Genomic DNA, 11,977 nt, shown 5'->3' with positions numbered 1-11,977 from the left:
GTTTTATTTGAGTCTTTTGAAGTCGACGTTATTTAGCTATTATTTAATCCATTTAGAGTTTTAGACTTTGTGTGTTGGCTTTCAAAAGAAGCTTCTTGAAATCAGTGGCGAATCCCGAATTTGACTCACGTAGTCACGTGAGTTTGGAGTCCTTTAAAAAAATCCGAGATAAATAAAATTAAAATGGTTTATGCATTAGCCATCGTTTAACAATTGTTAGACATTAAAAAATATAAGAGATGAGAGAGAAAGCTAGAAAGAGAAAGGGAGAAAAGGAAAAGCCCCCAAAGTCCCATCGAGAAACCCTAGAATTTTCGCCCAAATTGATTAATCTTCCATATCTTTATGGTAATCTCTATTCTTCCTTCAGAAATTTCAAATTAATAGCCTTCTGCTTCTTTCCCCCAAGATTAATTATCTTTTCGTGTTGGATTAACTCTATTTTAGCCTGTGTTATGGCTATAATAGGGGTGATTATTAGTTGTCATAATTGGCTTTTACCCTACTTTGATAGGGTTAGTTCTCCTCTAAAGCTACTGTTAGTAGCGTTTGATGATGATTTACAGCCTGGGTACCACCATTCGGTGTCCTTTAAGCTTGAACTAGGGTTTTCTCCGAGATTGGGGGCTTCCTATTGGCTCTTGAGGGTTTGTGTATTTATTGTGAGTCAGAGAGTTTGTGTGCTAAGAGAAAGGTTTTTTTTCATTTGTTGTGTGGCCATTCAATTCTGGAGGGATTTTGTTTTTTTCTCTTGCAATTTTTTGGCGTGTTGTTCTTCATTTACTCAGACGAATTTTGCAGAAAGATACTTTAGCATTTATGGCGATGGTAAGTTACATTTTTTCAAAGGTATTCAAGGTTGGCATTTCTATTGTTTGTGTGATCTTCAGACCCTATATAAAGGTACTCCGGGTTAGTTTTTCTCTCACACTTTTCATCTCTTCCCTTTCTGAGTTTGTGAACTTCAGTATCTTTCATTCTTCTCTCTATTTGCTTATTAATTGTTCCATCCTTATAAGTTTTCTAATGAACTTTAAAGAAGCTGTGCTTGGCTCTAATGTTGCCCATGTGAAGGAGGTTTCTACTCCTGAACCTGGGTTAGCTCCTGTTATTGGTGAGAGTAGTGTGGGGATGCAGGTACCCACCTCTGATGGGGCTGGTGATCAGGATCCCCCTTTTGATGCGGCCTTCCCTGAAGCTGTCATTGTGGATGAGCTCTCTCAGGTTCAGCGCGATATCCAGGAGCTTTCTAAATCATGCTTGATTGGTAAGATGTTGGGTGAGCCTCTTGACGTGCGTACTATAATTTCTAGAACTAAGGCTGAATGGAAATTTGTGAAGGGGGATATTGAATTTCTTGATATGGGTAATCATTGGATTTTGCTAAAATTTGCTAATCCTAATGATTTGTATCTTGTGTGGTCGGAGAGACCATGGCATGTTCAAGGTGATTTGTTTGTTTTGCAAGCTTGGAGACCAAATTTTGACCCTTTTCTTGAGGAAATAAAATGGGTGGATCTTTGGGTTCGTATACCAAGATTTCCTACTGAGTTGCTTAATTTTGAATCAATTGCTAATTTGTTTGCTGCTAACAACGTGGGGGTTCTTATTAATCTGGATTCTAATTCTTTGTTAAGAAATAAGATTCGTTTTACCCGTGCTTGTATCCGGGTTGATATTTCTGCCCCCCTTCTTGAGTATGCTGAGTTGGTTCGTGCTGGTGGGCATGTTTGTGGGTATGTTATCTGGTATGAGGACTTTAGTTCTAGATGTTCTTTCTGTGGTTGTGAAGATGATACTATTGATGCGTGTCCTTTATTGCATGCTCCTAAGAAGGAGGTTACTGCTTCGCTTCTAAAAAGTCCTAAACAAAAGCATTTGGCTGAGCTCCTCTCGCTGGCTACAAGGCATGAACAACTTGCTACCAGGGCTGTGGAAGCCAATGTGGTGCAAGCTAAGCCTAAGTCAGTTTTTAGAAATCTGGAAATAAGAATGCTTTTCCTAAATCTGCTGTGCATTTGTCTAAGTCTGCGTCTGTTATTGGTAAGCGTAAGGATCATGGTGTTGTTATTCGTGAGCCTTCTCAGTTTATTCCTAGGCCTGCTGCTGTTCCTGCTTATGGGCAAGGTAAAGGTAAGGCTGTGTTGTGTGTTGTTCCCCCTGTTTATGAATGCGTGAGTGACTCTGATGATGATTCTGCTAGCAATGCTGCCCCCCTCCAGTTGCCCTCTTCTGCTTGCTTTCAAGCTGCTATGCTTGATTACTCTCACTGTGAGAATGGTGAGGGTGCAAGGCCTGTCTTTGCTCCACCGATGGCTGGTGATGTTGAGCTCTCTCCTTTGCCTCTTCAGGTGATCTACCCGAATAACTATTGTCAAGGTAATTCTTTTGGTCATTTGGCTCAATTGTCTGATCAGAATTATGGTGGGGTTTCTATTTATGGCTCTGGAGTTGAGAATGATACGATGGTTCTTGCTCATGATGAAAAAACTATAAGTGATATTCAGCCTATTCTAGAAACGTCTTTTCAATCTATTGATTCGGAGAGCTCAATTGTTAGACACATCAATGCCATGGGTGTTGAGCAGGAGCTTCCCAAGGCACCCTCTTCTCTATCTAGTGCTGCCAAGAGAAGGAAGGGCAACAATGAGGACGATTCAGCTTCTTCAGATCTGAAGAGGTCTAAACCGTAAGTTTATAATGGTTAGAATCGGATGGGTGATGGTTTTTTGAGATGCTAATTAATGGAAGTTTTTTTTAATGTGATGGGAAGGTTGTGTAGCTGGAGACTTAGGGATAAGTATGCATTAGAAGACTCTTTGTTATTTTGGTTTGTAAATAGGAAAGTTTTTGTAATGCTGTGGGAAGCTTGGTTGTTCCTGCCTTCGTCTTTTGAGTGGAGAAGGAGGATTAGCTTCTCATATGTTTTCTCTCCCTCCTTCCCCAGCTGTTCTCTTAGCGTCTGGTTGATGTTATCAATGAATATTTCTATTTTAGTCCTATATATTTCTGTTTCTTTTCAGTTGTCTTGGTTTTGGCCTGGAATGCTAAGCTATTTGGTTGGGCATGTGGCTGGGACTAATCGGATTCTAGTGATCTGTATTAGCGCATGTTCGTGGTTGGTTTTTGTAAATTTCCAGCCTTATGTTTATATTAGACAGTTCCTGTTAGTGATCTTTTTTTAGGCTCTGGGATATAATTCTTATCTTTGTTATTTTATGATTGTGGGTTTTTGGAATATTAGAGGTGCTTTGAAGAAAAATGCATGTTCGGATGTTAAGGACTTTTGTGCTAGTAATCATATTAGTATCTTTATGGTTTGTGAAGTTAAGTCAAAGGCTCCCCCTACTCAATTAACGACCAATCAATGTGGCTTTGCATATTTTGACTATGTTCCTACAATAGGATTAGCTGGTGGTCTTTGGCTTTTTTGGAAGGAAAGTGTTCAATCCCCTTATAATCTTGTTGTTTTAACTAAAGGCTCTCGATTTATGGCTTGTTCAGTTACTCTGCTTAATGAGAATTTAAATTTTGTTATTATCTTCGGGTATGCCCCGCCTCAGAATGGTCATAAGGCCGAGTTCTGGGAGGAAGTCATTCATTTTGCCAATTCATTATCTATCCCATTTGTTATTCTAGGTGATTTTAATGATATAGGATGTGAGCAAGATAAGCTAGGGGGGCTCCTTTTTCTATGTGTCGGGCTTCTAATATGAATTATTTATTAGCATCGCTTCCCTGCATTGATCTCCCCTTCCATGGCTCGCGATTTACTTGGAGAAAAAAACGAGCAGGTCCAAATAATATTTTAGAACGGTTAGATAGAGGTATTGCGAGCCCGTTATGGCTTAGTTGGTTCCCCCAGGCAAAACTCGTTCACCACCCATTTACATCATCAGACCATTGCCAAGTCTCGTTAGATCTTTCTAATCATCAGGTTTTTAAGGCGCCCCCATTTCGGTTCGAAAAAATGTGGTGTCAACGTAAGGGTTTTGATACGTTAGTCAAAAAAACCTGGTGTACTCAATTTCAAGGGTCACATATGTTTATTTTAACAAAGAAATGCAAATTATTGAAAGACAAATCTAAAATATGGAATAAATCGCAAGTTGGAAACGTTTTTAGGCAAATTCGAGTTGTTGATGGTCAACTCCAACGGATTCAAAATCAATTACTTGCCTCGCCATCATGTCCCGCTTTATCCCGTCAACAGGACCGAATTTTGCAGAAAAGAGAAAAATTGCTTTCTTTTAGTCATGATTATTGGAAACAAAAGAGCAAGACCAACTATTTGCATCTGGGGGATGCTAATACTAGTTATTACCATACCCATGCAACGATTCGCAGAAACATAAACCAAATTAAAAGTTTTAAAACCGCACTTGATCAAGTTGTCTCTGCCCGAAATGAGATTTCAAATGCGATTTCCCACGAATTTGAGCAACGATTTGTCTCCAATCCTTACTGTGGTTTCGATGAGGAGGTGGATTTCCAGCTTCTTACTCCGATTATTTCTGATAATGATAATGTGGCTCTTGTAGTCGAAGTCTCAGCTGAAGAAATTAAGTCAGCAGTTTTTTATCTTGCTCCGGATAAATCGCCTGGTCCTGATGGCTATCCTCCTTTTTTCTTTCAGAAATATTGAACTTTAGTTGGAAACTCTGTAATTCGAGCTGTGCGTGCTTTCTTTCACTCAGGTCATATCCTGAAGGAAATTAATCATACTTTTCTTGCTCTGATCCCAAAAATTGAAAACCCTTCTTCTGCGAATCATTTTAGGCCGATTAGTCTTTGTTCCACTATCTATAAAGTCATCTCTAAAGTTTTGACCAATCGTCTTAAATCTGTGCTTGGGAAGATTATCCACCCTCTCCAGGGGGCCTTTGTCCCAGATCGTTTTATCCAGGATAATATATTAATAGCTCATGAAGTTTTTCACTCCTTCCAGAAGAAAACGGGTGTAGAGGGCTGGATTGCAATTAAACTTGACATGGAAAAAGCGTATGATCGACTAGAGTGGAGGTATATATTAACTTCTTTAAAGAAGTTAGGATTTTGTTCCAAGTGGGTGGATTCGATTAGGAGTTGTATCTCTACCCCGTCTTTTTCGGTGTTAGTCAATGGCCTCCCGGGTGAGAGGTTTAGCCCATCTAGAGGCATTCGTCAAGGAGACCCTTTGTCTCCTTATCTTTTTATTTTGTGTGCGGAGCTTCTTGCCAGACAACTTTCTGCAGCTAATGTTCATCGGGATAAACTTATTGGAGTTTCAATTGGAAAATCGGGTGTCCGTGTTCCATTTCTCACTTTTGCTGATGATACAATGATTTTTGCAAAAGCTTCGGATCCTAGTTGTGTCGTGATTAAGCAGATTCTTAATAAATATTGCTCTATGTCTGGTCGGTGAATTTTCATAAATCTGTGTTCCAATTAATGTTCTCCAAATGGTCCTCCGTTAGCAAAAGGTAACTTTGCTGCTTTATTAGGAATGACAGAGGTCAGCACTTTGGGTGAGTATTTGGGGTGTCCTATTATTGACTCTCGAGTAACTAAGGAGACGTTTGGAGCGGTTAGCACCAAGGTGGTGAACCAGCTCCCTAAATGGAAAGCTAACTCTCTTTCACAAGCTGGAAGAACGGTTCTGATTCAGGCTAATTTGGCAACTAAAGCTAATTATCAAATGCAAAGTTTTTATCTTCCTCAAACTGTGTTGTCAGGTTTAGACAAATCTTATCGTAATTTCTTCTGGAACAAAGATATCATGAATAAGACAGCTAACTTGATTGGGTGGGATAGGATATGCCTCCCTAAAGACTATGGCGGACTGGGCATCCGAAAAGCTAATGTTAATAATGTTGCTCTTCAGATGAAACTTCTTTTGCATCTTCTAAAGGTTCATGATCATCTGTGGGTAAGTCTGGCTAAAAGAAAATATTTTAAGACTCAAGATGTTTTGGCTCACAGGGTGTCTCCTGTTGCATCGTGGCAATGGAGGAGACTTATGTCTCTTCGGCCGCTATTCAAGAAAAGGCTTCGCTGGCAACTAGGGAATGGTAGAGATATTAGCTTTTGGAATGATAATTGGGTTTTTCAATACCCAATTAGCCAAATTGTCAGTCCTCCTCCTGGGAGTGAGGTGTTAAAAGTCAGTGATGTTCTGAATGAGTTTGGGAGGTGGGATAGAGCTCTTCTTGATCGTTTGGTCCCAGCTCATGTTGGGGATAAGATCTGTTCCCTTTTTCTTCCTTCTTCCCCTCAAGAGGATACTTGATTTGGGGTTTGACTGCTGATGGGCAGTACTCAGTTAAAACAGGTGCAATGCTTGCTCAGGGTCTCCTTAATCCTAATTTTGAGAAAGTTGAGTTCAACTAGATTTGGAAACTCAATGTCCCTCCTAAGATAAAATTATTTTTGTGGAAAGCGTGCCATGATGGGTTGCCCTCAAAGGATAGACTTGAAAAGTGTAAAGTGTTTGTTTCTCAACAATGTGTTCTTTGCTGTCATGATTCGGAATCAGTTGCTCATCTTTGTTTTGCTTGTCCGTTCACTCAGCAGGTGATTGCTTGTTTGCAACCTTCTGAAGCTTGGCCCGGCATTCCGGATTTTATCAATCTTTCGACTTCGTCTTCTTTTAGGTATTGGATTGAGGAGTGTCATTCAGTTCTTGATAAGGCTGCCATTGCGAAGTTAGCTTGTGTTTGGTGGTTCATTTGGTTTTGTCGAAACAAAATAATTTTTAATGAGGAAGGGTTTTTCTCCTAGGAAAGTGAGTGCTTTGATTAGTCATTTCTTTGCGCAATGGGTTGTTGACCCCATTAAGTCAGTGGAGAGTCCTATGAGTTGCACTGTGCGTACTCCTTCTCAGCGAAAGGTTGCGAGATCGGGTCCGCGGTTAATTTGGAACCCCCCCCCCCCTGAGGGCTTCTGCAAGCTAAATTTTGATGGCTTCAAATTGAGTAATGGTGATGCTACCTTGGGGTTCGTGATTCGAAATAGTAGGGGGGAAATGCTGCTGGCTGGGGCTAAGTCCCTCGGGCCGCATGTTTCCATTGTCCAAGTGGAAGCTTGGGCCCTTTATGAGGGTATTAAAGGAGCTCACTCGCTGAATATTTCTCAACTGGTTGTGGAAGGAGATAATTTGGTAGTTATTAACTCTATGAGGAAGGTTTGGCGTATTCCATAGGAAATTTCTAACATTTTGGTTGATGCAGGGTTGGATGCTGCTTTATTTTCGGAGTGCCACTTCTGTCACTGCTTCCGCGAGGCAAACCGGGCGACAGATTTTATGGCTAAAAAGGCGCATTTTTACTCCTCTCTGTTGTATTGTTTTCCCCCGTACTGTATGGATTTTTCCCTTATCATCCGAAAGGATGTTTTAGGTTGGCCTCCTGATTAGTGGGTGGGTTGCCTAAGTCTTTTTTCCTTATCAAAAAAAAAAAGACATTAAAAAATATAGATGTACAAAAGGATAACTAAATACTTAATTTTTTTTTGCTATCTTCCTTTTACTATCAATCATCTAGTTTCGCCTTTCCACTTTCATTGGTTACAAAACCTTCCAAACAATAAATAAAAAATACAAGAAAAATTGAAAAAAATGGTTAAGGTGGCTAAGTTCGAAAATCCCTTTTTTTTTTCTTTTTCTTCCAAAAAATGTGTGAAAACGAGTAGTCATGGTACAAAAAGAAGTAGTTTAAATCCAAATATATATTAACTATCTACAAACTGAAAATTGAAAGCAAAAATTACAAAGTAATTTGTAAAACAACTGACAAACATGAGTTTGAGTCCTAAGAAAAATTAAGTAAGACATATTTGATATGAATAATCCATATATATATATATATAATTAATATTAATTATAATATATAATATATATATTATATATATATATATATATATATAGGGTTGGGTTCTAGTGAGAACCCTCTTATGGTGAGAACCGTGAGAACCACTTAAAATGAACAAAAACTTCATGACATGAGCAAAAAAAGTAACAAATGAGTAAAAATATAAAATGAGTAGAAAACATTAAGTTATCAAAAACGTAAAATGTACAAAAATGTAAAAGAAGAAAAACGTAAAATGAGCATAAAAAAGTTCAATGAGAAAAAAAAGTAAAATGACCAAAACGTAAAATGAGCAAAAACGTTGATAAATGAGTACAAAGTTGTTAAATGAGCAAAACCATAAAATAAGTGAAACAAAAATTGAGCAAAAATGTTATGAAGTGATCAAAATCTTCGTAAAATGAGGAAAAATGAGTGGTTCTCACGGTTCTCACCATAAGGGTGGTTCTCATATGAACCCAATTCTATATATATATATATATATATATATAATAATTATATATATATAATATATATACATATATATATATATATATAATATATATAATATAACACATACATATATATACATATATATCATATATGAACCCAATTCTATATATATATATATATATATATATATATATATATATATATATATATATATATATACATATATATATATATATATACATATATATACATATATATACATATATATATATATATAACCCAATTCTATATATATATATATTATAATATATATATACTATATATATATACATATATATACATATATATACATATATATACATATATATATATATATATATATATATATATATATATATGTAATTTCAAGTGTTGGGATGTTACTCATAATACTTCAAACTCAATATTTTTTTCTCATCACTAATACATTCTAGATTTATTGAATATCGAAAATGAATAGTTCATATTATTTCTATAAGATAGCACTCAAATTTGGGTATTTGCCAAAATAATAAATAGTTGAAAGAAATTATCAAAAGATGGGTAAAAATTAGTGTTATTTGGGTAAATTTTTCCACCAAAGAAGTGAACAAATGTTCCATAAAATGAAAAGAATACAAAACAAAATAAAAAAAGTGGCGAGATGTATTTCAATCAAAAAAGAAAAAGGGCAAAGTTGTATGGAAATATAAAGAAAAATAAAAAAATAAAAAGCAAACCTTTAGTCAAGATATTGCCAAGAAAATGTGGGGAAAAAACAAAACAAAACAATAAAAAGAAGGGAAAGGAGACGCATAAATTCCTATGTATGACTCGAACCCGCGTCAGAAGAAAACAAGGGTAATCAACTCACACTGCAGCTGAGCCATTAAACCAATTATCTGTAATTGATTCAACATCGTGCGGAGTTGAATATCAAGTAGTTTCTTGTTTCCGATTTTTCTGATTTATTCTCCGTAATTTTGTGGACTAAACCGAAGCTAGATCAGCCCCTGCTTGTAATATAAGTGTGATGTATACTTAATGAAACAAAGAGCAGCATTTTCAGAATAAAAGACACACACAAAAAAAAGAGAAAAAAACAAGGGTTTGTTAATCTATACATATATATTATAAGGCGTGCGTAACAACGTTGATGCGCCACGTGGCACTCTCCTCCTCCTGCCACCAGAATTTTGCCACGTGTCTGTTAACCAACAAAGTCAAGTGGTCATTATTTAAAAAATAAAATATGCTAAAGCCTGGGCTCGAACCCCTGACATTATGTAAGGGTTTTCAAATAATCACCATCTCATCTAACATCTCTTAGTGATCCATGTTTCCACAAAATTAAAAATATGTGTTGTAATTAGTTAATGCTATTAAACATATTCATTGTATCTTTAAAAGTAAATAAATTTGCATGTTCATTAAAATTAATTATGTATGCATGATACCATTTGAAGAGCAGTGTTGACCATTATAGTACTACTCCTAGGGAGTTTTAGTTCATGTAATCTATGTACAATTAAAAAATTTAGAAATTGCGTAGTTTAGGGTTTGATCCCGAGACCTCAAGTACATATACTAAAGTCTTAACCACTAGACTAAGTTGTATTTATTGTTATTACCATAAAGTATTATATTAATAAATGAAATTTTTTCTTACCCGGGGCATAGCCCGGGCCTAATAACTAGTTTGAAACTGAAAGGTGGGAAGTCTGCTTTAGAGCATCTTTATGATTTTCAGGATATTATTAACAAGTTGACTACTATGAAGATTTATTATCATGATGAGTTGCAGGCTTTGTTCTTATTGAGTTCTTTGCCAGATAGTTGGGAGACTTTGGTTGTGACCATTAGTAACTCTGCTCCAGATGGTGTGTTATCTTTGGATGCGATAAAAAAAAAAGCATGTTTAATAAAGAAATCAAAAGAAAGGAGATAGGAGTTGAAAATTCACAAGCTCTTACTGTTGAGAACAAAGGAAGAAGCAAGAGTAAGTGTAACACCCCTAAAATCCATACACGTCTAAACTACATCGCATCGACTTTGGGAGTGTTACCGTTGCGGTGAAACGCAAGGCTTAGCTTATTGAAAGGAAACATTTAACTTAAATCATTATTAAAAACTAAACTGCAGCGGAAATAAAAATGTAAACTACAACTCGGGAATCATCAACGACCCCTTTTTATTTAAACCACAAACTAAATAAATCATAATACTTCTATAATGTTTAACCAAAATGTTTTAAAGTTTAAAGATTAGAGAATATCCCCCGTATGCTCAATCTCATGCAGCAACCACTAGTGGAATAAATGCTATTTGTTGCGGTGGTATTGCTGCGGTTTTACCTATACGCAGCAATATATCACGTAAAAAGAAAAAATAAAATATAAAAAAACGATATTGCTGCGGTTTCGACCTAAAACCGCAGCAATATGTTGTTAACATAAATTTTTTTGAAAATAGTTGACTATATGACAAGATATATTGCTGCGGTTTTGGACAAAAACCGCAGCAATATATTAAAATAATATAAAAAATAATATTTTAATATATTGCTGCGGTTTTTGACAAAAACCGCAGCAATATCTTAAAAAATATATATATAAGGCGTGTTAGGTTTTCTCTATCCTCTTTTCATCTCTCCTAAACTTGCGCCTCTCTCCTCCTCTTTCCTCTCAACCGTTCTCTCACCCTCTCTCTTCTCTCTCATCCTCTCTCTCCTCTCATTTGTTCTCTCATCTTACTCTCTTCCTCTCGAACAACGTTCGCCCGCCAGAGTTCAACCACGACAAACGTTCAGAGCTTCAACCACGACCAACGTTAGTCCGGCGCCAAAGCTTCAACCACCACCAACGTTCGTCCGCCAAAGCTTCAACCGTGGTTCGTTGCTCGCAAACCGATCTTTGTGGCTCGCAGACCCTTCGTCGTTCGCAAACTCTTCGTCGTCGCTTGAAGACCGTTCGACAGCCGATGGGTTGTTCATCTTCGTCGGCCCTTCGATCTCTTTGTTCCTTTTTTTCATTTCCTTTTTTTTCGTTTTTAAGCTCTGTATATAAAAAAAAAAATTAAACTCTTCGTCGTTGAAGACTGTTTTGGTTTCCATTATTTTGGTTTTAGGATTTCCATTATTTTGGTTTTAGGATTTCTGTTTGATTATTTTCGTTTTTAGATGTGTAGATTTTTTGTTTTAGTGTTTGTAGATCAGTTTCTCATTTATTTCCATTATTTTGGTTTTATGATTTCTGTTTTGATTATTTTTGTTTTTAGATGTGTAGATTTTTTATTTTAGTGTTTGTAGATCAGTTTCTCATTTCTCTTTAATATATTTTTTGTTTTTATTATATTTATATTTGTAATGAATTAGTTGTTTTTTTTATTATACTTTTGATTTTTATACTATACCTTACCTATATTGTAATAATATATTTCAATTTATATTGTTTATATTTTTGAATGTTATATAATAATTTTTGTCATTAGTTTTAATCAGTAGTGTTTTCTTTCTTTTAGCCTTTCTGTCTTTCAAATTTGATGACAAAATACCAAAAAAAAAAAAAAAATTTACCTGTACTACTACCTATTGCTGCTGTTTTCCCAAGAAACCGCAGCAATATCCCTTATAAATCTGATTAAAAAAATAATATATTGCTGCGGTTTTATGGGTAAAACCG

The sequence above is a fragment of the Beta vulgaris genome, chromosome 4 (genome assembly GCF_026745355.1).
Source record: "Beta vulgaris subsp. vulgaris cultivar EL10 chromosome 4, EL10.2, whole genome shotgun sequence".
Classification (NCBI taxonomy): domain Eukaryota; kingdom Viridiplantae; phylum Streptophyta; class Magnoliopsida; order Caryophyllales; family Amaranthaceae; genus Beta; species Beta vulgaris.
The sequence above is the reverse complement of the archived record's forward strand: the minus strand, read 5'-3'. Positions refer to the sequence as shown.